Source organism: Rhinolophus sinicus, chromosome 5 (assembly GCF_057876585.1).
Source record: "Rhinolophus sinicus isolate RSI-liver-muscle chromosome 5, RSI-T2T, whole genome shotgun sequence".
NCBI classification, from domain to species: Eukaryota; Metazoa; Chordata; class Mammalia; order Chiroptera; family Rhinolophidae; genus Rhinolophus; species Rhinolophus sinicus.
This window is the reverse complement of record NC_142505.1, coordinates 74153490-74181325: the sequence shown is the minus strand read 5'-3', so window position 1 is coordinate 74181325 and position 27836 is coordinate 74153490. Positions and strand designations below refer to the sequence as shown.

Sequence of the window (27836 nt, the reverse complement as noted above, 5' to 3'; positions counted from 1 at the left end):
GGGAAAAAAATTTGAATAAGACGGTTGTAAAGGGACAGATTTGTATGGAAATGCTATCATTGAAGAAAAGTAAACATAATAAACGCATACTAAAACATAGCCAGATCTGCATACTATATTGGAAGAGAGAATACTGAAACATAGGCAAGTCTATAATAATATCACTGGCTGAAACTGTCTGATGGGATTGCTGTTCTTAGCTAAACAAAAATGTTTCAATAGTTATACTTTTAAACCACCTGATAAAATCTCCAAGAAGCATTTCAGTCGATTTTGAGAAAAACAACAAAACAAAAACTTCTTAAAATAATGTTTCCAGAAAAAAGGGGAAAAATTGATTCCCTGTCCTCTTTAAATCCTTTACCAATTTCAAACATGTTCATATCTGACTACTATAACACCTGAATCCTTTGTCCCCTCCTCTGAGCGGAAGCTGTGATTCACATTGAAGCAGCTATTGTAGGAGTGTGTCCCTGACTTTGGGATGACATTAATGTCAACCACCCCGAAACCAAGTCTGACACATGAAGAGCGAGCCATTCAGCAGACTACCCTGAAGATACTACACTGAGTGTTTGAATTGACTGGAAAGAATTCGCAATAACTCTAAAATGACGGAAAGAGGTACACAGGAGTTTAAAAGGGGGGGATGCCATAGCTTAATCAGTTATGAAAGTTACCTAGGTAAATATTTAAATGTGTGGTTCCACACATGCTTTTGCCACAAGGTGTAAGCAAGTTTAGGCTAGTACTGACATTTGCGTAAGTATTTTACTCTGATATTTAGAACGTTGTGTTTTTTTTTCTTGACAGATCAAGGCTGAGTTGATTTCATTTGCGTGAAGCAACTGTGGCATCTAGTGGTTAATAATGATAATGTAATTCAGTTTGTTCTAAGGGATAAATTTTGTTATAAAATATTTCAGACCTTGCCGGAAGATTGTAATCATAGAGACATAATATGATACCATTTAATTATATTTTTATTTCCTCAGCAATACGCACAGGAGGTGATGATAGAGGTTCATATACTGAAATACGAAAATAATTATTTAGAGTACGTTATAAGACTGTCAGTTTTAGAGGTGGATACTAATCTACTTTTAGTTTTTCAACGTGAAAATGTTGTAGTTAATTTTTTTACACTGCCTGCATATTTGCTGCTACTAAGGAATTACTAATTTCTTTTTTAGGTATGATAATGTTATTGCGGCTACGTTAAAAAAAAAAGTCCTTATTTTTCAGAAATATATGCTGAAGTGTTTCCATGAGGAGATGAATTGGTCTGATGTCTGAATTCAAATAATATGGGATTGAGGATGGTGCTGAGTGGATGCTGATGTGGTGGGGCCTGACCAGGTATTGGTGACTGTTGGGGCTGGGTGATTGTCCTCGAGCAGATTTTGAAATTCTCTATAATAAAAAGGTTAAAGAACATATTTTTTTTGTTTTGTTTAAGATCAGCACACAATCAAGTTTTGTTTCCTATAGAATTATCTGACTAGGAGATGGTCCACATGTCCAAATCATCAATGCACTTTAAGAAGAAGAGAATGAGACTCCTGCTGTCACTTATGAAACGGTCAAGAGGTGACCATATCAGAATTAAAACTTCCCGTGCCTCCATTCCCCTTGGACTCCAATGACAGTCTCTTAGACATAAGCTAAATACCCAATCAAGCTTTTACGGATAAAGAGGCACTATTTATGATGTGAGGATTTTTTTTTTTCTCTTTAAGTAGTAATAGTCTATGATTAGGCAGTGAGCTGCAAAATCTTCGGAGAGTGCCTAATCACCAATCTGAGTTTATTCTAAAAAGGTTTCTTATTTCAATTTTCTCCTTTCACAACTCTCCTAAAATATTAATAAGCTCCAATTCAGTATTTTCTATCTTAGAAAAGTTAAAATGCATGTGTTACCTTTCTTCCTTTTCTTTAATTTTCAATCCCTGTTAATTTCTTTGTCTCTTTTCCTGTCCTACAGGTCACTGCTGTTGACAAGAAATATAATATAATCACATGTTTAATTAAAATATTTCTGGTCACCACATTTTAAAAAGTAAAAACAGGTAAAATTAATCTTAGTATACTTCATTTTATTTTATACAATATATTCTGTTCTGACTATTAATTATTTTATTATTCGTTTCAGGTGTACAAAACAACATAATGATTAGATGTTTACACCCCTCACAAAGTGATAACCCCAACAACTACCAATTTGACACTGTACATAGCTATTACAATTGACTATTCATTCTTAAAACTCATTTTTTGATAACAGAGACAACTGGATTTCAGAATATTTATAGGACTTATTGTGCTGCTTTCTTAAGTATCAATATAAAAATATTTGCATTCTGAGATATACAAATATGATATGTATGTATGCATGCATATGTATACATACATATATATGTATATATCTATATGTATATATAGATATATATGTAAGAGTCGAGAGGTGACCATATCAGAGTTAAAATTTCCAATTCTTCCATTCCCCCTGGACTCCAATGATGGTCTTAGACATAAGCAAAATACCATATGTATATACATGTGGATACACACACAGACACACACACACACACACACACACACACACACAGAGAGAGAGAGAGAGAGAGCACCAAAAATATGTATACACATTTTAAGAAAGGAAAAAACTGTATTAAAATTGTATTAAAATACTCAATATATACCGATAACAAAATATGAATACAATTCATGTACATACATTTTTTGGCACACTATCATTACAGAATAAGCATAAGAGGAGAGATTAGGGGGTCTCTTTTTGTTATGCCTATTTTTATTAAATTTCAGGATATTTTACTAAGAAGCAAGAGAGGTTAGATATTACATCTCTCAATCCATTGTCATTGTACCTTGAATGAGGCAGCTACAGCTTATAATTCATTTTAAGGTAGCTGCAATCCATAGTGAGCTAACAATGACAAAGGCTTTCGATAGTCTTAAAAGTCAGGTTTTATGGATTACAATGAAATATTAGCACTGGGAGAGTAGAACATTTTTTTCTGTCTCTCTTCACATTTTTTTCTTTAGTTTTGGAAAATATACTTATGTTCTTATATTATTCATGTTAATACATAATAAGTTTGTTATTTCTATATGAGTTAATAAATTAATATTTTCTGATTTTTAATTTCTCATACAATAAATATTTGGGATTCTCATTAATTTATAAGACAACAAAGAAGTCCCAGGAACAAACATTTGAGAACACTGGTCTAAGGAAATGCCTTCACTTATCCTTTTCTTCCCCTGAAAATAGCACAATTATTTTTTAGGAAGAATAATCTAGAGTTAGGATGTCTTGCTCCTGGTGGAACATTGACTCTAATAGTTTGGGATCACACGAGAGTGGTTGTCTTTGAATTTGCATTTTTGAAGCTTTGACATGTTTATGAGTATATTATTCCCTTTATTCTTTTAGATTCACACCTATTGTATTCTAGGTATCTGGTGGCTTTTTCTTTTTTTTCTTTTTTTCCACAAGCTGCTATTAGAAGGCAATGGCAGGGATGAATCTTCTGAGACAAACAGAGTTTCAATCATTCAGACATTTCGGATTCTAATTTATGCCTTGTAACAAATTAGTATCTTTAACAAATTTGGGAGTATGCTTTTCATTTTTATAAAAACAAACTGTAGGATAATATATTTTTATAAGGCTCGAACCATTTTGTGCTATTGTGCCAAAGAAATTCTTGAGTTGGAGTGTCATAAAATTTATTTGGAAAAAAGAAGATAACATTGCTATAGCAATAAAGTAGAAAGTATGCAATTATTTGCCTTTTGAAGCCAATTGGTGCTCTAGGAATATACAGAATGCAAAATCAAGATAAAATTTATGTCAATTAATTGACAAAGGCAAATCGGGTCCTATAAATGAAATAAATGGCCGTTTGGAAATTGCTATAAGAATATTGTTCAAGATGGAAAATATGAGTGTGTGTGTATGAGGGGGACGGGTGATGATACATTCTCTCATTGGGCCCCTGTGGCCTTATCTCTGAATCTTTATTGGGCAGAAGTGGACTAGAAGATCAGCCTCAAGAGAGGAATATGAGCAAATGTCAGCCTCACAGCTGAGTGATTTCTCAGCAGTGCTTTCTGCTATCATCTCCCAACCAGGCACAGAGAGATTCAAACGAAGGCATGGCTGAGGCACACCCAAGAACTAAGGGGTGGAGCGCTGCATTTTGAAGACTTTGCTGGAATGCTGCTGCTTCCCACAGCCTCCATTCTGTACCACACTTTTTACCAGACGGCACTTCCCATACCTACCTGTACAGAAAGCAGACAGGAATAGCAACAGCTCCATTGGAATCAGATGAAAATTAAATTTAGGTTTTAGTATTAGCAGCATAGATCTGGGACTCCAGGACATGATACAGCCATCAGAATCAGAGCAAATCTTCTTATCGGCATACAGAACCCAACTGGCCATGACACCTTACAAGTAATTAAAACTTCGGTACCTATGTAGGTCAGTGTTTCTCAAAGCAGGATCCTCAGGACGCCAACATAAGTATTTCTAATGTTTTCATGTGCATAACTATTGATAGTAAACCTGGAGTTCTTCTGAATCAGAATCCCTGAGGGTGGGGGCAGGAATCCACATTTAGAACAAGACAACTGACTGATTCCTAAACACACTACAGTTTGTAACCTACCATTCTAATCTTCCTTGATAACTGGGATAATTCAAAGTCCTAAGAACATACATTAAACAAATTAGCTTAAAAAAAATCTGTTATACCCTTCTACTGACATTTACCACCCTTACAAAACATGGATAGATAGCTAAAATTCTAGATTCTCCAGGCTAAAATGATAGAAGAACCCTCATTCACTTGGTATTTGCAAATTGAATGCATGTACATTTCTGTATATCTTGGTTTGGGTTCCCAAAGAAGCAGGCTGAGACAAGAATTTGAAAGCAAAGCAGCTTATTTGGAAAGTGATCTCAGGGGATACCGGCAGGAGAGTGCAGAAATGAAAAAGAGAAGGAAGGAAACTAATAAAGGGAGGTGAATTGTGAAGTCGGTTACCACTGGAGATACCTGGAGTTTAATTACACTTGGAAAACTCTTATGGACTATGGACCTCAGACTCATCCAATCTGAAGAGCAAAGAAGTTAGGTGTATTTGCACTGTACCCGTCAGTCATGATTAAGAGCTGTTCCCCGGGGGACACGAATTCCCCAGCACTTCCAGCCTACCCCTTGCAGGGTTAGAAAAAGCCTTTCAGCAGAGAGTTAAAGAGGCTGGTAGTTGGAAAATAGACCACTGGCAAGCACTAAAATGGAAAGGGTTAGGAAATGTGGGCAGGACTGGGGCAGCCTCTGCTCTAACCCACACGTTGAAAGTAATGTTCACTGTCAAAGCCAGACTTAGACTTTCGATACTACAATAGACACAAACCATATGAGTAAGTAACCCTTAAAATTCCCTTTGGCCATTTTTTTAAAAAACAGCTTGCTATGGAAATTTTCAAACAAAGTATATGGTCTAGAACCTCCTGTCCCCATCATCCAGCTCCAACACTTCTCAACTCATGACCAATCATGTTTTATGTACGTGTATCCTCACCCTTTTAGCTCCTGCTGGATTGTTTTAAAGCAAATCACAGACATTATTTATCCATCACATTTTTTGATATATAGCTCCAAAAGATAAGAACTTTTAAAATGCTATCACTGTATGAAAATACAAGTATTACTTAATACTTTCAAACATCAAATAATTGTTCGAATTGTCACTTGTCACATCAATTCCATATTTTTTACAATGGTCCCATCAATTCCGTTTTACATGTTCAGTATTATTGTATATGTCTCTCAAACTTCTCTCATTAGGTTCTGCTTCCATCTCTTATTTGATTTGTATTATGTTTGGTTCAAAAAACTGGATTTTTGGCCCTATGGGTTTTCCCACAATCTAGATTTTACAGATTCCATTCCTGTGATGTCATTTAACATGCTTCTCTGTCTTCTGTATGTCCTGTGAATTGGTAAATTGGTGTTACGATCTAGAGAATTACCAGGCACAAGTTCAATTTTTCTTTTTGAACAAAAGTACCTAATAGGTGACCTCGTGTTCTTTCAGTAGAAGGCACAGAATGTTTACCTTTTTCTGACGTAAGCTGCTGCTGATAATGAATCCCCACGTTCGTTAATTCATTAGCAGTTGCAAATAGTAATAATTCTAATTCTACCAGTGTTTCTTCCTTTATTAACTGAAATACTTCTCTGAAGAGAAAACTCACCATTAAGTTACCTAATGGTGCAGTCTGCATAGTAAAGCAACCATTCACAGTTCTTTCTCTCATCCTTAATTTTTGATGATCCAGGGATTTTTAAAAGATAGTTAATCAGCCAAGATGTCTATACTCAGTTTCTTAGAAGGCTTTGCTAGGTAAAACTAATTGAAATAATCCAAAAATGAGAGTTCTTACCAGAAGCAATTTCATTTTCTGCTATTTAATCTCTAATCATATCACTAATACTCTAATCTGCATATTAGGATATAAAGTGGATGTGAGGAGAAAAAGATGCTCTATTTTCACTTTTTTACTTATTAACTTGCATTTATTAAACATACAGAATTTGGGAACAAATAGGCTGTGAAGGTAATGTGGGAAGTTGGAAATATACACACGTACACACACACTATATACATATATACATACATATATATATATATTTAGTGGGGTTGAATATGGGAAAGGAAAAAACCTGCTAAATGTGGTTGTTTTATACAGTGCGTATTATGTAGTCATTTTTTCTGTGGTTTTGGATTCACCCATAGCTCAGGATCTTCTGCTATTTGTACCTGGGCCTCTTTTCTTCTTAAGTGTTTACTTAAATAATCCAGCAATTTCAGACATCAAGGGACCTACAATGCAGTTCACACCGTTGTCTCAGTGCTGCACAATGTCTGTGGCCCTTCCACGGGAAATTCAATTCTGCTACGCATTACTTCACCTATAAAGAGAAAGGTAAAACAGAGGGTTGCTAGAGGGGCGGGGGGGTGGGGATAAGGGGAAGGTGAGAGGTTTGGGGAACGTACAGAGGGATAGTGGATGGGGGGAGGGGGGTTCACACAGTGTGAGGGATATAAATGATAAATGTCTAAGTTTTGCTTTGTCTTGTGCACCTGAAACTAATTAATAAAAAATAATAAAAAAAAAATAAAAAATAATAAAAAATAAAAAAAGAGAAAGGTATTGGGCTGCACCTGAGGCGGGCAAATTACAGCCCACAGCCCAGATCCAGCTCACGACCTTTCTGTGGTGGCATCCAAATTAAGAAGGATTTTTACATTTTAAAATGGCTTTATGTTTTAAAATTGTTATATTTTAAGAGTTATAGAAGTACCTTCATAATGTCCTCAATTTTGCCTCAGTATTTGGCCCTTTCAGAAAAAGTTCACCTGGGCAACAGCAGTGATTTTCTAACTCTTTTCAGGAACAGACCATTTAAAAAAAAAGAAAAACAAAACCTTATCCTAAACACCTTTGCTTAAAACAAACAAATGCGTATTTATTTAAATGTATTTAAAATTGTCAATAATTGCTCACTGAAAAATTCAAAGAGAAACAATGAGAGGCTGCTTTGATGAACATGATAGATGAAAAGAAGGAACAACAATTTGACATTGGGAATTGTAGATGACAATTACGGTCTTAGAGAAGATTCAGCCTACAATTTATTCCTGTGGATCTTTTTGCTAGGTGATTTCAAAAATAAAATCCTGTTTCAAGCAGATAAGTGGTTATAAATAGTAGCACTTTTTTCAGCGCTCACCTTGCAATCTCAGGACACTGAAATTAAACTAATCCAAATTTTTAAAAGAGAAGTAGAACATTTTAATTTTGTCTACATCAAAAAAAAGCTCTCAATCAAAATATAGCAATCAGACAAGAAGTACCAAGAATTTCAAATAAGAAATAAAGTTGTCTATATATGTTAATTCTTTTGGTGTTTTCTTGTCATTGCACCATTGACAACTGTGCAGTGATGAGCATGCACAGAGCAGATGAGTTTGCTGCTGCAACTGTATGTGAGTAGACATAAGCAGGCTTGAATTTTAAAAAGAGTGGTGAAAAAACAACCACCTTCTTTTTATGCCACTTATGTTTGAGGACTGCTAAACTAGGCTACGAAAGAGTATATTCAGATGTGTGGACATTCTGCCTTTAAGATAAACTATGAAACCCTTGCAGTGACTAGAGAGTGGGTGGCAAATTCTAAAATGCCCCGTGCTCTCAGGGTGTAAGTTCTATTGAAATACATTAATAGCTTTGCAGGAGTTTGTGTGGATCAAGTGAGTTATTAAACAAGATGAACACTCCCTGCAGAAGGTCTGGAACACAAAAGGTGCTTAATAAATAGTTCTTATATTTGAATATGATTCTTATATATGTATATATTTAAGCAAGTGATCAAATTTTTTTTCTGTAGATTTGTGTGTGTGTGTGTGTGTGTGTGTGTGTATGCGTGCGCGCGCGCAGGGGGTGTATAAGAAACTCCAATAACAATTTGCAATGAGATTAGCTGTGTGAAAATATATGTATAAACACAGACACACACAATCTATAATGAAAAATTTGATCACTTGCTCTGGTCTTTCTAATCATCTAGACCCCTATTCATTTATTCAAAGATTTAGTAATTATCTTCCATGTGGTGCAGTTCTAGGTCCTGGGGTTTCATCATTAAATAAAGCAGACCAAATTCCCTTGTCCTTGTCTCAGAGATCTTACACACTAGCTGGGAGTGGCAGACAATAAAATAAAACACAACATTAAATTGCATAGTAAGTAAGACGGTGAGAAAAACCAAAAAAACATTATTCAAGGAAGGGGGTTAGGGGCTTAGAGACTGGCAGACAATTTTTAAATATGGTGACCAGGAAAGGTCTCATTCAGAAGATGGCATATGAGCAAATAACTTTAAGGAGGTAAGGAAGCAAAATCCAGCAATGCCCGTGGAAAGAGCATTACAGGCAGATAGGAGCATGTGTGGTTTGTTCTAGCAACAGCATGGAGGCTAGGGTGGCTGAAGGGGTGTGAGCAAGGGGAATGGAGGAGACAAGGTCAGCAGGGTAAGTAAGGGACATGTGCCTTAGCACCTGTGGTTTCCCCTAGAGTGGGATGGAAAGAAGCCACTGTAGGCGTTGAGCAGAGGAGGGGTGTGACACCACCACCCCGCCCCGCCTTACGTTTTAACACACATTCCTCCACAATGGGCCTCATGGGTCACATCTTCTGTGAAAGTGAGGCTCTCAAGTTTTAAGTTACACACCCACTGGGTATCCCTTCACTATATAACACTTTTGGGTTTACTTTCTGCTTTTTATTATAGTGTTAAAAATAGCTTGAACACTCACTATTTTGAAGTGGAAGTCCAATCAAACATTTCCAGACACCTTCAGGCCCTTTCATGGACCCACAGAACATAGACTTCTGAGCTAGATGCTGAAAGGCTCTCTCAGTGCCAACATTCTCCATGCCCCTCATTATCAGGCTACTAGACAACTTGGCTTGGTTTCCATTTTCTAGCTATAAGTATTTATCCCTGACCTTTTAAGTCTGTTCTACAGCAGTTTTTAAGTAATTCTGTGTATCCTGCTAACAGTATCTCCTCATCCCTTCACCTTGGTGCTGTGTAGGGATCCTGCTGGCATCCATTTTGGGCATCATCTCCAACTCAGTGGAGCTGAGATGTCTCGATGAGCTGTACTTCAGTATGACCAGGGGTGATGAAATGTTCTGGTCACATGATATGTTATAATATTTCAGAGGTAACACTGATGAAACTGTCTATGATTCAAGCAGCAGATCCTGAGTAGATATGTATAACAATATTTTTAAGATAATGCTTTCTGTTTATCTTCTGTATCTCCCTCATCCTCCTATTTCACGCCGGGAGCCAAGCCATTTGTATTTCTTTGCTTCTGGATTCTTTCTCTCTCTCTCTCTCTCTCTCTCTCTCTCTCTCTCTCTCTCTCTCTCTCTCTCTCTCTCTTTCTTTTTCTTCCTTCCTTCCTTCCTTCCTTCCTTTCTTGTTTTTTTCTTTTTAGCTTCACTCCTGGACTCTTTGCAGTACTGGAAGTAAAATCATCTTGAGGACAGTAGCCATTCCTATCTTTTGTAAAAGTATTATCTCATGGATGAGATCTTTTTGGCTGTGCCAGTAGATAAGGAGAGAAGGGAGAAGAGAGTAAGGCCTTTGAGGCAAATAGAGAGAATCTGTGAAGGGGACCAAGATTTGTAGGTCCCCTTGAGCACCCTTAGCGAGTAGCCTCCAGGGAGACTGGACCCCTGGTTTCAGCCTCTACAAGGCCCTAGGCACCCAGTAGAAGAGAAGTAGAGCCACTCGACCTGAAGGGACCGTTCTTGAGAAATGATGGCTGTGTCAACAGAAACCTCTGCAGACCCATAGCTTCAACAGTATCCCAGATACCTGATGCTGGCACAACCCTAAGGATTTAGACAACTATGGCGGGGCGGGGGATCGGGGTGAGCAGGCGCATATCCCAGCAATGTCTTACACTTAATTTCTTATTATCCATTCCAAATGGAGGCCTGGAGATGGACTTAAAATGGCTTTAAAAAAATAAAGGAATGTGACATGGCATGCATATTGAGTGTGTAGATTAAGATTTATACCATACATAATCTGCCCTCCGTTAGGCAATAATGACCTTTAAACATATTTTAAAATAAGTTGCTTTCCCCAATGACACTTCTGTTCTATGTAGAATGTTAATCAAGTACTTGCTGTTGTTTCAAGGTCTTGTAACTTCTGAACTCATTTCATTAAACTTGGTTTTTAGCAATCACATTTATTCAACTAAAAATGTGCATAAAGCTGACATTCATCCAATAGAAATTTTCCACTTTTTGATTTTATACCCTCAGGAAATTGCACATAAGAGTTAGGATGCAGAGAACATTAGAATATTTTTAAAAGATTAATTATCACCAAACACTGAAGAACTAAATCAGATGAATGTCTAATTTCATTCACTTAACTACATGAAATCTTTAAAAACTTGACACTAGTCATGCAGAGGCAGTCTGAGAATGAAGAGAATGAAGCCACAGGGAAGGCAAGAGATAGACTTGCTGTTATTTAAATACATGAATTCGGCAATGTTGGGAAGCCCACTCCTAGGTTTTCCCGTTATGCAACGCATTTTATGCGTGTTTTAGCAACATTCCTAGATTTGAACCAAAACTAGTTTGTGATCAACTTCTGTCATGCACAACCAACAGAATTTACACTAAAACATTGCTAAGTGTGCTTTGAAGTCAGACCACGTGTGAACGTGGACAAGTTGCTTTAATCCTCTGTGCCTCACCTTCCTCCTCCATAATAAAAGGCATAACAGCCTTTTTATGGGTGTGTGTGTGTGTGTGTGTGTGTGTGTGTTGTAGCACAATGCCTGACCCTGATAGGTGCTCTATAAATATAAGCTTTTACTATCACCTTAAATAGCAGGCACACTGAAAAAAATTACCTGGTTAAGAATAGATGCATTAATACAACTAAGTAATGTAAGAAACTTAAAAATACTGAAACAAAGCAAAGGTTGAGAAAATATAGGACACTGAAATTAAATGGAACTCAAAGAAAGGTACAGAAATTCTTAGTAAAAAATAGAAACATTAAAAAAAAAGAAAAGTGATGACATAAATTCTTGTATTTGATGACACCAGGAGCACAAAGTCCATGAATCAAAAGTTGCCAACCAGTGGCCTAGACATTCTATTTATTTTATTTTTTAAAAGGAATCTTTGATTTGGGCACTAAAACAAAAACTCTGTGGATAGCACCAACCAGTAGATATTCTAAACTGGCAGAATTTTTGTTAGTTATTTCAGTACCTTAGCTGTAAATTTTCCTTAATTTTTTTTTCTTCCTGAGTGGTGTTAACAGAATTATATGAAACTCTAATATTAAGTTTCCAGTTTCCTGAGAATTTTATACACACAGAGCAGACATTTCCACAGACATGTTGTAACAGATATTTAATGGAATACAGTTCCAGTCTGAGGCTTTTAATTAGTATGTGAGACAAGTAAAATGACAACACATTAAAAATCAAATTATCCTGTATTAAAATAGGAAAATCAATTATATGGCAGCAATTATGTTAAAATGATAATTTGTGTTAACATTTTATTGTTTTATTTTAAATATAGCTAGTCAATTCCTAGATTTGAACCAAAATGTCAGAGTGCAAACTGGATAAAAAATAATACAATGCAAGAAAATAGAACAAATCATCAACCTTTGTGACTAGAACAAGGAACTTTTTTATTGCTGATAACTTATAAATGCATCCATCTATTCTATAAATATTGGGCTTTTGTAAATCTTAATTCTTATTACTTTTTCTCTAAAATGAATCCAGGAAGAATGCTCTAGAATGGAAGTATAGCAACATGTCATAAAATACAGCAAGTTGTACAATTGTACATAAAATAAATGAGTGAACCTAATTGAATATTATTGTAACTAATCATTTCTTATTATATAATATCAACATTACCAAATAATTTAAAGAATTATTTCAGTAGTATAATCCCTACATTTCTCTATTTGGATTTTTATGTCTCCCAAACACCTGTGACTTAGGTTATATATAATTATGTGCGCACAGCTGTCATCATCAAGTTCTTTTACATCAATAGACACTTATTATGACATTAAATTCACACATATACTACACAGTTGTCCAAAGAATGTAAGGATCCTTTCCTAAGCTATCTACGGGGAGAGACAGGCACTGAGATTGAGGGGAATTTTAACAATAGCTCATTTTGTTTTAAACAGTCTTACAATTTAAAAAATCTCTACAGCATTAATATTCTCTCTTTTTTTTTTTATTAAATTTATTGAGGTGACAATTGTTAGTAAAATTACATAGATTTCAGGTGTACAATTCTGTATTACATCATCTATAAATCCCATTGTGTGTTCATCACCCAGAGTCAGTTCTCCTTCCATCACCATATATTCGATCCCCCTTACCCTCATCTCCCACCCCCCACCCCCCACCCCCCTTACCCTCTGGCAACCACCAAACCATTGTCTGTGTCTATGAGTTTCTGTTTCTCATTTGTTTGTCTTGTTCTTTTGTTGTTTTGGTTTATATACCACATATCAGTGAAATCACATGGTTCTCTGCTTTTTCTGTCTGACTTATTTCGCTCAGCATTACACTCTCAAGATCCATCCATGTTGTCACAAATGTTCCTATATCATCTTTTCTTACTGCCGAATAGTATTCCATTGTGTATATATACCACAACTTCTTCATCCATTCATCTATCGAAGGACATTTTGGTTGTTTCCATGTCTTGGCCACTGTAAACAAAGCTGCAATGAACATTGGAGCACACGTGTCTTTATCTCTAAATGTTTTCAGATTTTTTGGGTAGATACCCAGGAGAGGGATTGCTGGGTCATATGGCAATTCTATTCGTAATTTTTTGAGGAACCTCCACACCGCCTTCCATAACGGCTGCACCAGGCTGCATTCCCACCAACAGTGTATGAGGGTTCCTTTTTCTCCACAGCCTCTCCAACATTTGTTACTATTTGTCTTGTTGATGATGGCCATTCTGACTGGGGTGAGGTGATATCTCATTGTGGTTTTGATTTGCATTTCTCTGATGATTAGTGATGTTGAGCATTTTTTCATATGTCTATTTGCCATTTGTATGTCCTCTTTGGAGAAATGTCTCTTCAAGTCCTCTGCCCATTTTTCAATTGGGTTGTTTGTTTTTTTGTTGTTGAGTTGCATGAGTTCCTTGTATATTCTGGATACTAGCCCCTTATCGGAGGCACTGTTTGCAAAAATCTTCTCCCATTCAGTTGGTGGCCTCTTTATTTTGTCGATGGTTTCTTTTGCTGTGCAGAAGCTTTTAAGTTTCATATAGTCCCATTCGTTTATTTTAGCTTTTACTTCCATTGCCTTTGGAGTCAAATTCATAAAATGCTCTTTGAACCCGAGGTCCATAAGTTTAGTACCTATGTTTTCTTCTATGCAGTTTATTGTGTCAGGTCTTATGCTTAAGTCTTTGATCCATTTTGAATTAATTTTGGTACATGGTGACAAATAGCAGTCCAGTTTCATTCTTTTGCACGTGGCTATCCAATTCTCCCAGCACCATTTATTGAAGAGGCTGTCTTTGCTCCATTGTATGTTTTTAGCTTCTTTGTCAAAAATTATCTGTCCATATTTATGTGGTTTTATTTCTGGGTTCTCAATTCTATTCCATTGGTCTATATGTCTGTTTTTCTGCCAATACCATGCTGTTTTGATTATTGTGGCCCTGTAGTACAAGCCAAAGTCAGGAAGTGTGATACCTCCATTATAGTTCTTTTTTCTTAAGATTTCTTTGGCTATTCAGGGTCTTTTGTGGTTCCAAACAAATCTGATGATTTTTTGTTCTATTTCTTTAAAATATGCCATTGGGATTTTGATGGGGATTGCATTGAATCTGTATATTGCTTTGGGTAATATGGCCATTTTAACTATGTTGATTCTTCCAATCCATGAGCACGGAATGTCTTTCCATTTCTTTGTGTCTTCTTCGATTTCTTTCAGAAAAGTCTTATAGTTTTCAGCATATAGGTCTTTCACATCCTTGGTTAAGTTTATTCCTAGGTATTTTATTCTTTTTGATGCAATTGTAAAAGGAATTGTTTTTTGTATTTCTTTTTCTGAGATTTCATTGTTGGTATATAGGAAGGCAATGGACTTTTGTGCGTTGATTTTGTAGCCGGCAACTTTACTGTATTCGTTGATTGTTTCTAATAGCTTTTTGGTGGAGTCTTTAGGGTTTTCTATATATAGCATCATGTCATCTGCAAAGAGTGATAATTTAACTTCTTCATTCCCAATTTGGATGCCTTTTATTTCTTTCTCTTGCCTGATTGCTCTGGCAAGGACTTCCAACACGATGTTGAAAAGCAGAGGTGATAGGGGACATCCCTGTCGTGTTCCTGAACATAGAGCAAAGGGCTTCAGTCTTTCTCCATTAATTATGAGATTAGCAGAGGGCTTGTCATATATGGCTTTTATTATGTTAAGGTATTTTCCTTCTATACCTATTTTATTAAGTGTTTTAATCATAAATGGATGTTGTATCTTGTCAAATGCTTTTTCTGCATCAATTGATATAATCATATGATTTTTGTCCTTTATTTTGTTTATATGATGTATCACATTGATGGATTTGCGTATGTTGAACCATCCTTGTGCCCCGGGGATGAACCCCACTTGGTCGTAATATTCTCTTAATCCAAAGTTAAACTTCCTACAGATCTCTTCCTTTCACTTTCCTCTTTAACTGAAATCGGGGTGCAGGGGAAACTGCACGGGGCAAGGGTTTCCCCAGTCCTTGCCTGTGGTCCTTGTATCAGCCTTTGCCACAGGAGGCCAGTAAAGGTGAGTTAGAACCCTTTACTCACCTCTCCACCAATCCTATGATTCCCCCTCAGGGTGGAGAGGGGTCAGCCTGTGGGTGGTCTACCAGAGTTCTAAAGAGAGAACAAGGTGAAAGCTATTCTGTTTTCCACTTTCCCCAGAACATGTTTAACACACATTCCTGATGGTTTCTGAGGCAGTAGCCTGGACAGGGGGAAGTCATGACACAGGACAGAGGACATAACCCTCTACTTCCACGACATCAACATCCTTCTCTTTCTCCCAATCCAAGGTCAATCAGGGCAGTTTCTCTCTCTCTGCTCTCTGTATGACAAGGACTGCCCTTACCTTATTCTGATTTTGGTCTACTCTTGGCTTATGATAAAATTCTATGATCCAATCAAAAAAGTTTGGCTCCATGAAATTTGGTTCATGAAATCCTCTTCTCAACAAAGCCCAGCCTTCGAGCCTATTTTTATATGATTGACTCAACAATCCCATTCTAGACATTGAATGCTAAACACTGACTCCATCTTTCTCTTGGCATCCTTCCTGTAACAATCAAAATCTGTCCTTAAAGAAACATCATGCTTATGGAAGAATGAAGGGAGAAGAGTAAAGGAATTTCAAAAATGATAAAAATACACGAATGGATTTCAAAATCTGTTCTTTACATTTCAATGAGAACAAGCCAACACTTCTTTTATTCAGAGGTAGTTAAAGTTCATACCTGTATCGTTAACACCAATGACAACATCAAGTTAAATATGTTTAGTCATCAAATTTATTGAAAATGTGTGTGGAAGGGTATGGAAAATATCAGTTGTAATACAAATTTAACCATATGAAAGTAGAAAGGGCAAATATATTTGGAGAATGTAGGAGAGATGCTATAGCAATCTGAAGATTTTGGAAATCTAACTATCACTTTATACTCTAGAAAATATTAGACAAAATATACTGAATTATAACCCATTTTGTAAATGTTAAATTCAACACATGATCCAAAAATGATTTTATTAGGTAAGCCAGTCCAAGGAAAATACTCAAATGTGGTATATGTCACCTGCAAAATAAAAATAAAAAATCCGAAACATATGACTCTTGCCTTTCCCCTTCAAGATTATTTTCCCGGTGCACCATCCCTCCTCATTAGTTTCTATAAATATTTTGTGTAAGAATTGTCTTTAAGTAATATAATAGTCAGTTGGAACCATGACTGAATTTGAACAATAATTAACACAGCAGAGAAAGGGAGAGTGTGACTGTCTACCAGACATGAATATGTGGATGAAAAAAGGGGCTGCATACTGACAAGCGCAGGGGAGGCCCGCATGGCAGGTCCTACAATTCAGAGACAGTAAGTAACCACATAGGATGGTCTGAACATAAAATTCCTAACTAAAAGTGAGTCATGACAGGTAGTCACAGCAGTCACATCCTTGGCCTGTAGCTTCCTTGACAAAGGTCAATCTTTAACTGAGCCTGTCTTTGTCTCTTTGCATCTAAGCTAACATACCTTTGAAATGTCAGAGCAATCTTTTACAGACCCCTCAGGGAAAACCTACCACCAGAGCATGAGACCACAGAACCCTTCTTTGTCATCTTGTTGCTCATATACCATCTCAATGTGCTGTGAATGTTAATTATTAACTGTCCTGTACCCACCAATATAAAAGTAGGTGTCTCTCCGTTTTATTTTTTATCCAATCCCAGGGATTTCCCCACTTTGCTTTCTCCCATCCCTTAATCTATCACCAATAGATTTCATGTAACCCTAGTTATGTCTCCTCCTTTGATTCTAAATGTATAAAATAAGCTGCAAACTGCCATTCTCCAGAGCATTTTCTCCACCCACTGAGATTTTGCTTCCTGGCAATTGTCATCAGTTTGGCTCAAATAAACTCATAAAAATTCTCTAGAGATTTTGACATTTCTGACGTCGACAATACAATGGCATCGGAACTTTGCTTCTTCCTACTTTGGGGAAAGAGAAGAACTTTTCGCTTTGTATAAAGAATAGTTGCATTTTGTTAGGTGGAAATATGGAATTTCATATTTTTATCTAAAGTTTGATATGGATTCTGAGTAGTCAAAAGTAGATTTGCTAGTTATTAAACTATTCTCTCTCAGCTCCAAACCCTCCTTCCATATTCATTTTGAGATATTATGACTGAAACGCTATAAATCACATTGCTGATTTAGGCTGGCTCCCTGTTGTCTCAGCTGATACCAGTACTAGAGTCAGCTGATACCAGTACGAGAGAGAGAGAGAGAGAGAGAGAGAGAGAGAGAGAGAGAGAGAGAGAGAGAGAGAGAGAGAGACACTCAAGGCTACGGGAGGGAAAAGAAATGTGTTCTGTCCTGTCTGCCTCATGTCTGCTTCCTGTCTGCTTCCTGCTCCTCTGTACATCACCTTATCAGTGCTTTTCAAAAAATATTCCACAGAGTAAGCTGTGGTACGTTTCTGTAGCAGTTTGAATCAATTTTATATTTTTCCAACACTTTCAAAATCAGCCTCCTTATACTGCCTTCAGAGACCCACATGCAAGTCAAATACAGTTGACCCTTGAACAACATGGTTTGAACTGCATGAGTCCACTTACACGTGGATTTTTTTCATTTTGTAAACAGATGATGTAAATTTACGGTATTGATAAATACAGTACAGTACTGTAAATGTATTTTCTCTTCCTTATGATTTTCTTAATAACATTTTTTCCTAGCTTACTTTATTGTCAGACTATAGCATATAATAAATATAACATGCAAAACTTGTGTTAATTGACTATTTTATTGGTAAGACTTCCAGTCAACAGTAGACAATATATTAGTAGTTAAGTTCTGGGGGGAGTCAAAGTGATATGAGGATTTTTGACTGGGGAGGAGCGGTGTCAGCACCCCAAAACCTTGTGTTGTTCAAGGGTCAACTGTAGTCCCTTCCTTAGAGATCCAGGTTTCAGCTCCATTGGGTCCCTCCCTCAAGCTTCTAATTCATATTAATTTCCATCTCTTTACTTTGTTTTCCCAAATCTAGGGGCGACAGCTGCTTCCTGCAGTTGCTACCCTTATAATAGAATACTGTTCTTTTTTGCCTTTTTAGTAAACTAAATAAAAATTGCTTGTTTTATTTAGTAAACCGAATAAAAATTGCTATGTTAAGTTATCTCTCTTTTAAAATATAAACCCTCTCTTTAAAAATACCAGACTGATACAAATGGTGTATTTTTGTGAATGCTCTATGTGTGCTGAAAAATATAAAATTTGCTATCTTTTTGAGGTGTGATGGTCTGTACAATATGTTCCAGACATTTTGTTATATATATATATATATATATATATATATATATATATATATATATATATATGTATGTATAAATTTATTTTAAAAAATAAGAAAAAGAAAAGAAAGAAAACCCTGGATGGTAAATAGGTAATATTATAATTCCCATTTACAGGCAAGAAAACTGAAACATATTAAAACAAACAAACAGACAAACAAAACACAGTAATTCACCCAAGATCACAGAGCTATTAAGTGATAAAGCTGGAATTCCAAGCTTGAGACCTGTCAGAACATTGTTCTTAGCTGCCACAGGTGATATATGTGTATTGGATCCAAGGTTATATCAATCAAGAGTTCATTGGAGGAAGTAGAAACATGTCTAGATCTATCCAGCAGCAAAGAATTAGGGGATTAGATTTTTACAAACCCACTATATCAGGGGTGTCCAAACTTTTTTCAACGTTTTTCACCAAGGGCCATATGCAGTAAAATACACAAACAGCCGGGCCACTCACTCGAGGTGAAGTACGTATTGCCTCACCTGGTTTATTTAAGTAAACTAAATATATTTTTGGAATTTGCTGCGGGCCAATTAACAATGGATCATGGGCCACAGTTGGCCCGCGGGCCACAATTTGGACACCCCTTCACTATATGAACTAGAGGGTCAGAGGCTATCACTGGGTAAACTAGAGGTCCAGAGGCTGTCATTGAACTTTTGAACTAAAAGTCACTCCCTGACACAATAATCCAGATTCCAGGAGACTGTTGCTGTCACTCATAATTCTGGAAACGATTGCTGTCACTACATCACTATTGTTGATACAGCTACTCTGCAGCAGGTACTTTACAATGGGGTATCATTTTTTTTTTCTTTTATTTAAGAGAGTTTCAGTAACTTGCTCATTTATTTTTTCATGCTCACTCTTTCCATTTTTGTTGCCTTTAGACCAACAACTACATCAAACCTCCACATGCTCCAGATATGGTGGGCTGAATAATGGTTCCAAAGATGCCCATGTCCCATTAAAAGATAAACTGAAGCACGTTAACATTTTCAAGACTATTTTTTAACAAACATCAATTCAAACTGCACAGCTTTCAACCAAAATTGGTTAGAAGCGTCCTGAGGACAGGAGCTGGGGAAAGCCTTTTGAGAGCTGTCGTGGAAACAAAGCAAGGACATTTTTTGATTGGCTATGGTTTGAGTGGTCGCCATATTTGGGAAAAACTAGTTGGCTGTTTGTGATTGGGTGTTCTCGAATTTCATTTTCTGGGATAGGAGCGCATTTACAGGAATTGACTCTGGTTTCGGTTTTGCTTTGCTTATGTAAGCTACCAAGGCATTAGAACCACCTTAGCCTATGGCTTGGAAGGGGAGCAGAATTTGCCACCTCAAAATAGGCCTCTTTGGCATCAGGATTATTTTAGGTTGATTGTTTTTAAGAAACAGCAAAAGCTCTAAAAATGAAATTACCCTGTCATAAGAGACATTTACATTTATGAGAGAAATCACCAGTTGCAAGGGTGTCTTCCTCTCTGTACCAGGAAGAGGAGGGTGGCTCTAACGCTCTAGAAACTCTTATCAACAGAGAAGGCAATGAGCTAAATCTGCACAACAACCTTACCCTTGTTTACTGTGCATTTCCTTGGTAACTTTCTATAACTTCCCTCCCCTCCCCGAACATCTTCTTTTGTCTTTAGCTAGAGATGGTATTTAAGGTGGTGGCTTGGGCCATTTTGGGGAGTCAGCTGAGTTTGCCTGGGTATCGCTTATGTATACAGGAGGTATACATGGTATTGCATTCCTGTTCGTTTAGGTTTTTTCCTGGTTAAGCTGTCCTTTATGACAAGGGTGGGAGGGGGTCTCAGCCAAGAACCTAGAAGGGTGGAGGGAAAAGCAGTTTTCCTCCCCTACAGCGTCCTTTTGTAATTAGTTTAATAATTTTACTCCCTGGGACCTGTGAATATTTACCTTACATGGCAAAGGGACTTTGCAGGTATGATTAAGTTAAGGATTGTGAGATGAGGAGATGATCCCAGGTTAGCTGGGTGAGCTCACTGTCATCTGAAGGATCCTCGTAAGAGACAGTCGGATTCAGAGACACTGGAAGAGGCTATGCTGCTGGTTTTCAAGGTAGAGGTGAGGAGGCGATGCTCCAAGGAATGTAGGAGGCCCTTAGATGTAGAAAGTGGAAGAAAACAGATTCTCCCCTAGACCCTCCAGAAGGAATGCAGCCTTGCTGACCATTTTAGGACTTCTGATACCCGAGCCTCTACAAGAATACATCTGTGTGGTTTAAGCACTAAGTGTGTGGTAAATTCTTACAGCAGCCATAGGAAACTAATACAACAGGGGACAGCACAAAGTCTGACCCAAGAGAAGACAGCTTACACTAAAAAAGAATTGCAAAGTTTCCTCCGCCTCATTAACCCGGTGTGCCACCTCAACTCTCATTCCTAGTAGCTTCTATTTTCTCCTTCAATTAATGACAAGGAGCAGTGGGTGGTGAAATGCTGGGTAAAAACACACTGAGTATGCACCACGCTCTACATTTAGCGCTGGTCTCTAACACAGCGATGCAAAATAGCAAGTGAGAACTAAGTGAAGTGTGCCAACACAGACAACAAAAAAGGTACTGCAAGAGGCCGATTCGCGGTTGACAGAAGCTGCATGTCTGTACTCTAAAGAAAAGGAAGAGCAAGTGCCTACGAGAAGCAAAATAATAAAAGCAAGAAGTCACATGGATTCACATCTTTCTCTTGACTATCTCTTACAGCAGTGATTATTTTAAAATAAAATCTAAATATGTGTGCTATATTTGCATTAAGCAAAGTCATGACTGTGAGTTAATATGGTTTTCAACTTTGATCTATATGACACTACCTCCAGAAATTTTTGGTAAATTTGTGTATCTATCGCATTTCTCAAAGAAAATACAAATAAACCCCAATTATCTACTGCTTTCTCATTTACTCAGTCATTTCCTTTGGATTTTATTGTAGCGATCTGACTAGCCATGCATGGGATGACTTTGTCTGCCTCCTAAAATGCAGCTGAAATGACAGGTTAAATACCTAATCTAATTCACAGGTGCTTTGGAAAACAGGAAGAGTTGACATAGCAAGACCAGCAAAATGGGGAATCCTTGAAAGACATAGAGCAGACAGAAACAAATTGATCTCAAAATCTAGAACATTTGGAAATTCTGAAATTCCAAAAGGTGATATAGATGACCACAAAAAACAAAACAAACAGAAAACCCAAGTCCAAAAGGTCAGTTTTTTTTGGGGGGTGTTTTTTTTTTTTCAGCAGAACCTAAAAATTACCACAAAATTAGAGTATAGCAAAGACTGTATGAGAATGCAAGTGAGAAAAGGTCACAGAAGAGCAGAGACAGTTTGAGCCACTGACTCCTGTATTGATCCTGGAACTATTGTCCAAGTCCCACCACAGCCACCTAGGACTGGATGTTTTTCACCCAGAAACAGTCACCTGACACATGTCCCCCACGCCCACTCCCACACCTGCACAATCAATGGAGGTTGGGTTCCAAATCAGAACTTACTTTGATGTTTGGTGAATAAAGAGTTGGGGTGGTATTATTTAAATTTTTCACATCACTTGAGAAATACAGAATTAAATATTAGTATTAAAATAGGAAGTTAATCATTGGAAACAGAATTCTGTAATAACATTTACAAGTTGCCAGGAGAAAACAATAAGAGGGGGGAAAAATAACTGATCCAGCAAAACTGAAGAGAAGAAAAAAGAGGAAACATATCATGACAAATATAATTAAAAATAGACTATAATAAAACATTATTTCCCCCAAATCTGCCACTGAATTGCTATCAGTACTTCACCCATCCACATTCCTCAGTGCTCCATATTTGTGGGGATAAAGTTCTTAACCCTTTCGCTGCGTTAATTGATTTCAAGTTGTTTTTTTTCCAAAATGTGTCAGAAAGCCACAAAAAACAGAAAGTTGATATTTTGACTATTTTATGCATTTAATAATAACAATTTGAGCTGCTTTGTATATAAATGACATTATTTTTATGTATAAAAATTTCAGATATATTCATTTGGCTATATCTGACTGTCACAGCAAAAGGGTTAAGATTCCTCAGGACACCAAGTCCAAAAGTCATCCCACTTGAGTCCCACAAGCTTGCTCTTAGGGCAGTGCTTATCAGAGTAAGAACAGAAGGCTGAATTGGGGTAATAAAAATTAAATTGACCATGCACCACAGTGCGCAGATCATTAGAATATCACCAAACACAAACTCCCAACTCTTAATTGCCTTATTTTCTCTCTATGGAACCCACATGTGATTTATCTCCTCTTCTTCCTGCGCTTCCATTTTAGTAATGCTTCTCAGACTGATTGTGTGAATCTCCCCAGAGAAGTGGTATTAAAGTTTAGCAGAGATGAGTGCTGAACAGAATTGATTAGGCTTTTGTTCCTTACTCGTGGTGGAGCCAAACCTCTGGTCTGTGAGAATACTCTCGGCAGTCCTTGGGCTCTGGACCTAAACTGAGTGACCCAGGGCACAGGAGAGGAATAAGGTTCCCTTCTGCTAGGCATGGTTCCATTCTCGCTATTTGTCAGTGAGAAGAACAGGCAAACAATGTGAATCCAGTAACCATGAGATCTGTACCTACTTCAGCTTGACGAGAGTCCTTGTGAGAAACAATAGATAAATGTCATCAGAAGCTTTCTAGATGTGCAGATATGTAGGCTCATGTTGACCCTTTCACAATTCATATTCTTTTCCTCTGTCTTGATTCTTAATTTGCATCACAAACCCAAATTCCTCTCTAGAACATCTGCAAATGCAAACTAGGTACACAGGCAGGTAAACCAAGTCTTCACCTGTCTTACTATTTATTTCATCTGCATGTGCTTGTTTTCTGATTACAATATCCTTAATACAGGGTATAGTTCCTGTCTTTTAGGGCATCCTGAACAGCTTTACTGATGTATAATTTTTATTTTTACAGTTTTATTGAGGTGTAACTAACAAAATAAGCTGCACAAATTCAGTGTACAATTTGATATACAAAGGGTGCCAAAAAAGTATACACATTTTAAGAAAGGAAAAAAACTATTAATATACACCAAAAACATGAATACAAGTCATATTTGACTTCTGCAATTACAAGAGTTGCTCAAAGTGGTTACCATCAGCGTCCGGACACTTCTGATTACAGCGAACTACTGCTTGAGCAACATTGACCAAAGTGCTAACATCTCTTAAAATGTGTATACGTTTTTTGGCACTCCCGGTATCTGACATAAGTATATACCCATAAAACCACCACCTCAGTCCTGACAATGAACATGTCCATCATCCCAATAGTTTCCTTGTGTTCCTTTGTAAAACATCCTTTCCTCCCACTTCCCACTCTCACCCAACCGCTAGTCTGTTTTCTGTTACAATAGATTGTTCACATTTTCTAGAATTTCCTACAAATTGAATCAATTTTTTTTTTAAATTAGGGAAGGGGAACAGGACTTTATTGGGGAACAGTGTGTACTTCCAGGACTTTTTTTTTTTTCCCAAGTCAAGTTGTCCTTTCAGTCTTAGTTGTGGAGGGCGCAGCACAGTTCCAAGTCCAGTTGCCGTTGCTAGTTGCAGGGGGCGCTGCCCACCATCCCTTGCGGGAGTTGAGGAGTCAAACAGGCAACCCTGTGGTTGAGAGCCCACTGGCCCATGTGGGAATTGAACTCGGCAGCCTTCGGAGTTAGGAGCATGGAGCTCTAACCACCTGAGCCACCGGGCTGGCCCCTAAATTGAATCATTTAATAGGTATTCTTTTTTTTTTTTTTGGTCTGGCTTCTTTCATTTCTCTTGATTATTTTGAGATTCATCTATATTGTTACACGTTTTAATGTTTATTCCTTTTTATCTCTGAGTTGTATTCCATTGTATTGACCACTATCTGCTTTCGCACATATTCACCTGTTGATAGACACTTATGTTGTTTCCAGGTTTTGGTTAATACAAATAAAGCTGTCTTGGACATTTGTGTACAGGTGTTTGTATGGGAGCATGCTTTCATTTCTCTTGAGTAAATACTTAGGAGTGGAATGGCTGGGTCATATGATAGGCATATATTTAACTTTTAAGAAGCTATCAGCCTGTTTTCCAAAAAATTTGTACCATTTTACATTCCTGCCAGCAGTATATGATGGATTCAGTTCATCTATATCCTTAACAGTAGGTATAGTTAGACATTTTTAATTTTGGCCATGTAATGGCATCCAAATGTGGTTTTAATTTGCGTTTCTAAAATCACTAATGATCTAGAGCATCTTTATTAGCTGATATATCATTTTTGGTGAAGTGTATATTCAAATTTTTGTCCATGTTCTATCAGTTGTTTTCTTATTCTTGAGTAGCAAGAGTTTTTTATGTAGCCTAGAGTAAGAGTCTATATAATAATTTAATACTATATAATTTAAAATATATATAATTTTTTTCCTAGTTTTTGGTTGCCTTATCATTTTGTATCATGCCTTTGAACAGAAAAACTTTAAATTTTGATAAAGTCCAAACATTGACTTCTTTTATAGTTCAGACTCTTATATCCTATTTAAGAAATATTTGCCAAGTTTAAGGTCACTACGATTTTCTCCTATGTTTTTTTCCAGAAAGTTTTATGGTATTAACTTACATTTAGGTCTTGGATTCGTGTCAATTAATTTTTGTATATGTGATTTGTAAAAGATAGATTCTCTTTCTTTTCCTTCTTCTTCTTCGTCTTCTCCTCCTCCACCTCCTCCTCCTCCTCCTCTCCCTCCTCCTCTTCTTCGTCCTCCTTTTCTCCTCCCCCTCCTCCTCTTCCTCCTCCTTCTGCTTTTTAATATGGCTATCCAATTGTTCTTGCCCCATTTGTTGAAAAGATTATCCTTTTTACATTGAATTGCCTTGGCATCTTTGTCAAAAGTCAATTGATTATATACGTGGTCAAATCTTAGCATCTGCTATAGTTCACCTCTTGATTCACTCAGATCTACTCAAGATTCTCATTAAGTTTATTTCACTCTGTTACTTATTCTTCAAGGTGGTAGCCAGTCATAATTTTTAAAGAAAATCCACCAGATGTGGATTAGTATAACTACCTATATCATTTCCTGCTGCAGTTAGTTTCAAGTAATATCCATCCTTTCTTTCTTCTACCACCCACTGTACGTCCCTTTCACCTTAGCTTGCACCTCTACTAGTCTAGGTTGCCTGTTTCTTGGGTCACCTAGACCTTCATCTTTGAGGGCCTGAACTGGCTTTGTGCTCTTGTCAGGTTGCTATAACTGTCCTGCATAACCATCACCAGGCATGGAAGGAATAAGTGCTTCCCAGTGAGGTCTCTGAATTCCAAAAATACTCTGCCTTTCCCAATTATGCATCAGCAACTCTTACGTCCTCATGATAAGCAGGGTCAATTATCCTCACCGGTATAATGAATCCGTTCTTTGTGTGCTGGTCTGTTGGTATGATAAATCTAAAAAGGCCAAGCTCATCCTTGTCTTGTCTTTAGGTTTAATGGAATTCATCCTTCTGTCATATGATAGAAGGAAACCTATCTCCCACAAGAACCAGGGTCTCTGGTCCAGAAAACCTTAAAGTTGCAGGAACAGAAAGCACAATGTCCTCCAGTGGGTCATTGGGACAGATGGAGAGGAGGGCTACTGGCGCTTCTTCACATTGATTCCTGGATGAATGCATTTTATCTACTGGGGAAGCTGAACCGTATAATGGTCGTTGGTTCTACATATATACTGCATCTTGAAGAACAAAGGCACCCTTGAGGGTGTCATTCTTATGCTGACAACTTTAATTATGCCTTAAGAGGCCATTCTGATGTTCTATCAGGTTGGCAGTTTATGAATAATGTATGTGTTAGGACCAGTGGGCATGTGCCACATCTCACCTGCTTCATCAGAAAATGGGCCTCTTCTTGCAAGGTGATGTTATATGAGATTCCATGATGATAAATCAGAAACTCTGAGCCACCAGATGGTGGTGACCAAGGAACTATGGGAAAAAAATACTCAAACATGTATCAATTCTTATAAGCCCAAATTGTTGTCCACTCCAGGCTGCAAGAAGTCTTATGTATTCAACTTGCCACCAAATGGCTGTTTGGTTTCTTGAGGAAAGGTGCCATCTTGAGAGTTTCACATCGATGTTTTTTCTATTGATTGGCTGAACTTTAGCATTAGTAGTAATGATGGGCTACTTTGACAGCCTTGGCACACATGTGCAAACCCTTATCTCTAACATGCTGGTTACTCCATTTAAAGGCTAATTTTTCAAACCCTGTGCTGTGGGTACAGCCAGTGTGTCAGGGATAAAGGTATGTACATATCAATTCTTACTTCACACCACTTCCCTTCCACACCTACTTGATGGCCAGGTATACGATCCAAAGCTCTGCCCACAGGAAGATTTTGTCTCACTGCTGTCATTCAGGGACAACCCTGAGTAGGACTGTAGTGTAGCAGGAACACATTTTTGAATTTTATCAACATGACAATCACACCTGGACATAGGGAATCCCCTAGAAGGCTATGTGTAGGAACTGCGGGACTAGCATTAGTGTAATAGACAACGGTGTCTTGAAGAGGAAATCTGGGTCGTCTTTAACTTTCTTATCTCCTCCAGGCCCCTTTGACCTGAACTTGAATGTATCATTTCCTTCCTATGCTTTGCCCTCCAATCTTATTACTTGGTAGGTCTGACAAAATCTATATATCGATAGGCATTTCCATCATACATTCACTTGATGCTCCAAAGTCAGATACCAAGCTTCTATTAAGACCCAGTAGCACACTAGGAGTCACTTTTCCAATGATGAATAGTTCTCTGTTGCAGATGGCATTGTCTTGCTGCAGAAGCATAAAATGTCTGTGGGGACTCTTCTCTTGGGGCTTGCAGAAAACGTATACAGCATTCCCATCTAGAAACCTCTAGCACCATAGGCTCTGCCATGACATATGGCCCAAGCAACAGCCATGCTTGCAATATAGCCTGAACCTACCAAAGAGCCCTGCTCAAAAGTGAC

At 37.4% G+C, this 27836-nt stretch overlaps 1 long non-coding RNA gene across 1 annotated transcript in view; it reads left to right on the top strand.

The window, feature by feature from the left end:
- LOC141567262 (uncharacterized) overlaps positions 1 to 27836 on the top strand; it is an 80128-nt gene that overhangs the window by 5335 nt on the left and 46957 nt on the right. Inside the window, exons 2-3 of the long non-coding RNA XR_012489770.2 lie at positions 1492 to 1712; positions 1985 to 2069. This is a non-coding gene — a long non-coding RNA (uncharacterized LOC141567262). The remainder of the gene's footprint in view (positions 1 to 1491; positions 1713 to 1984; positions 2070 to 27836) is intronic.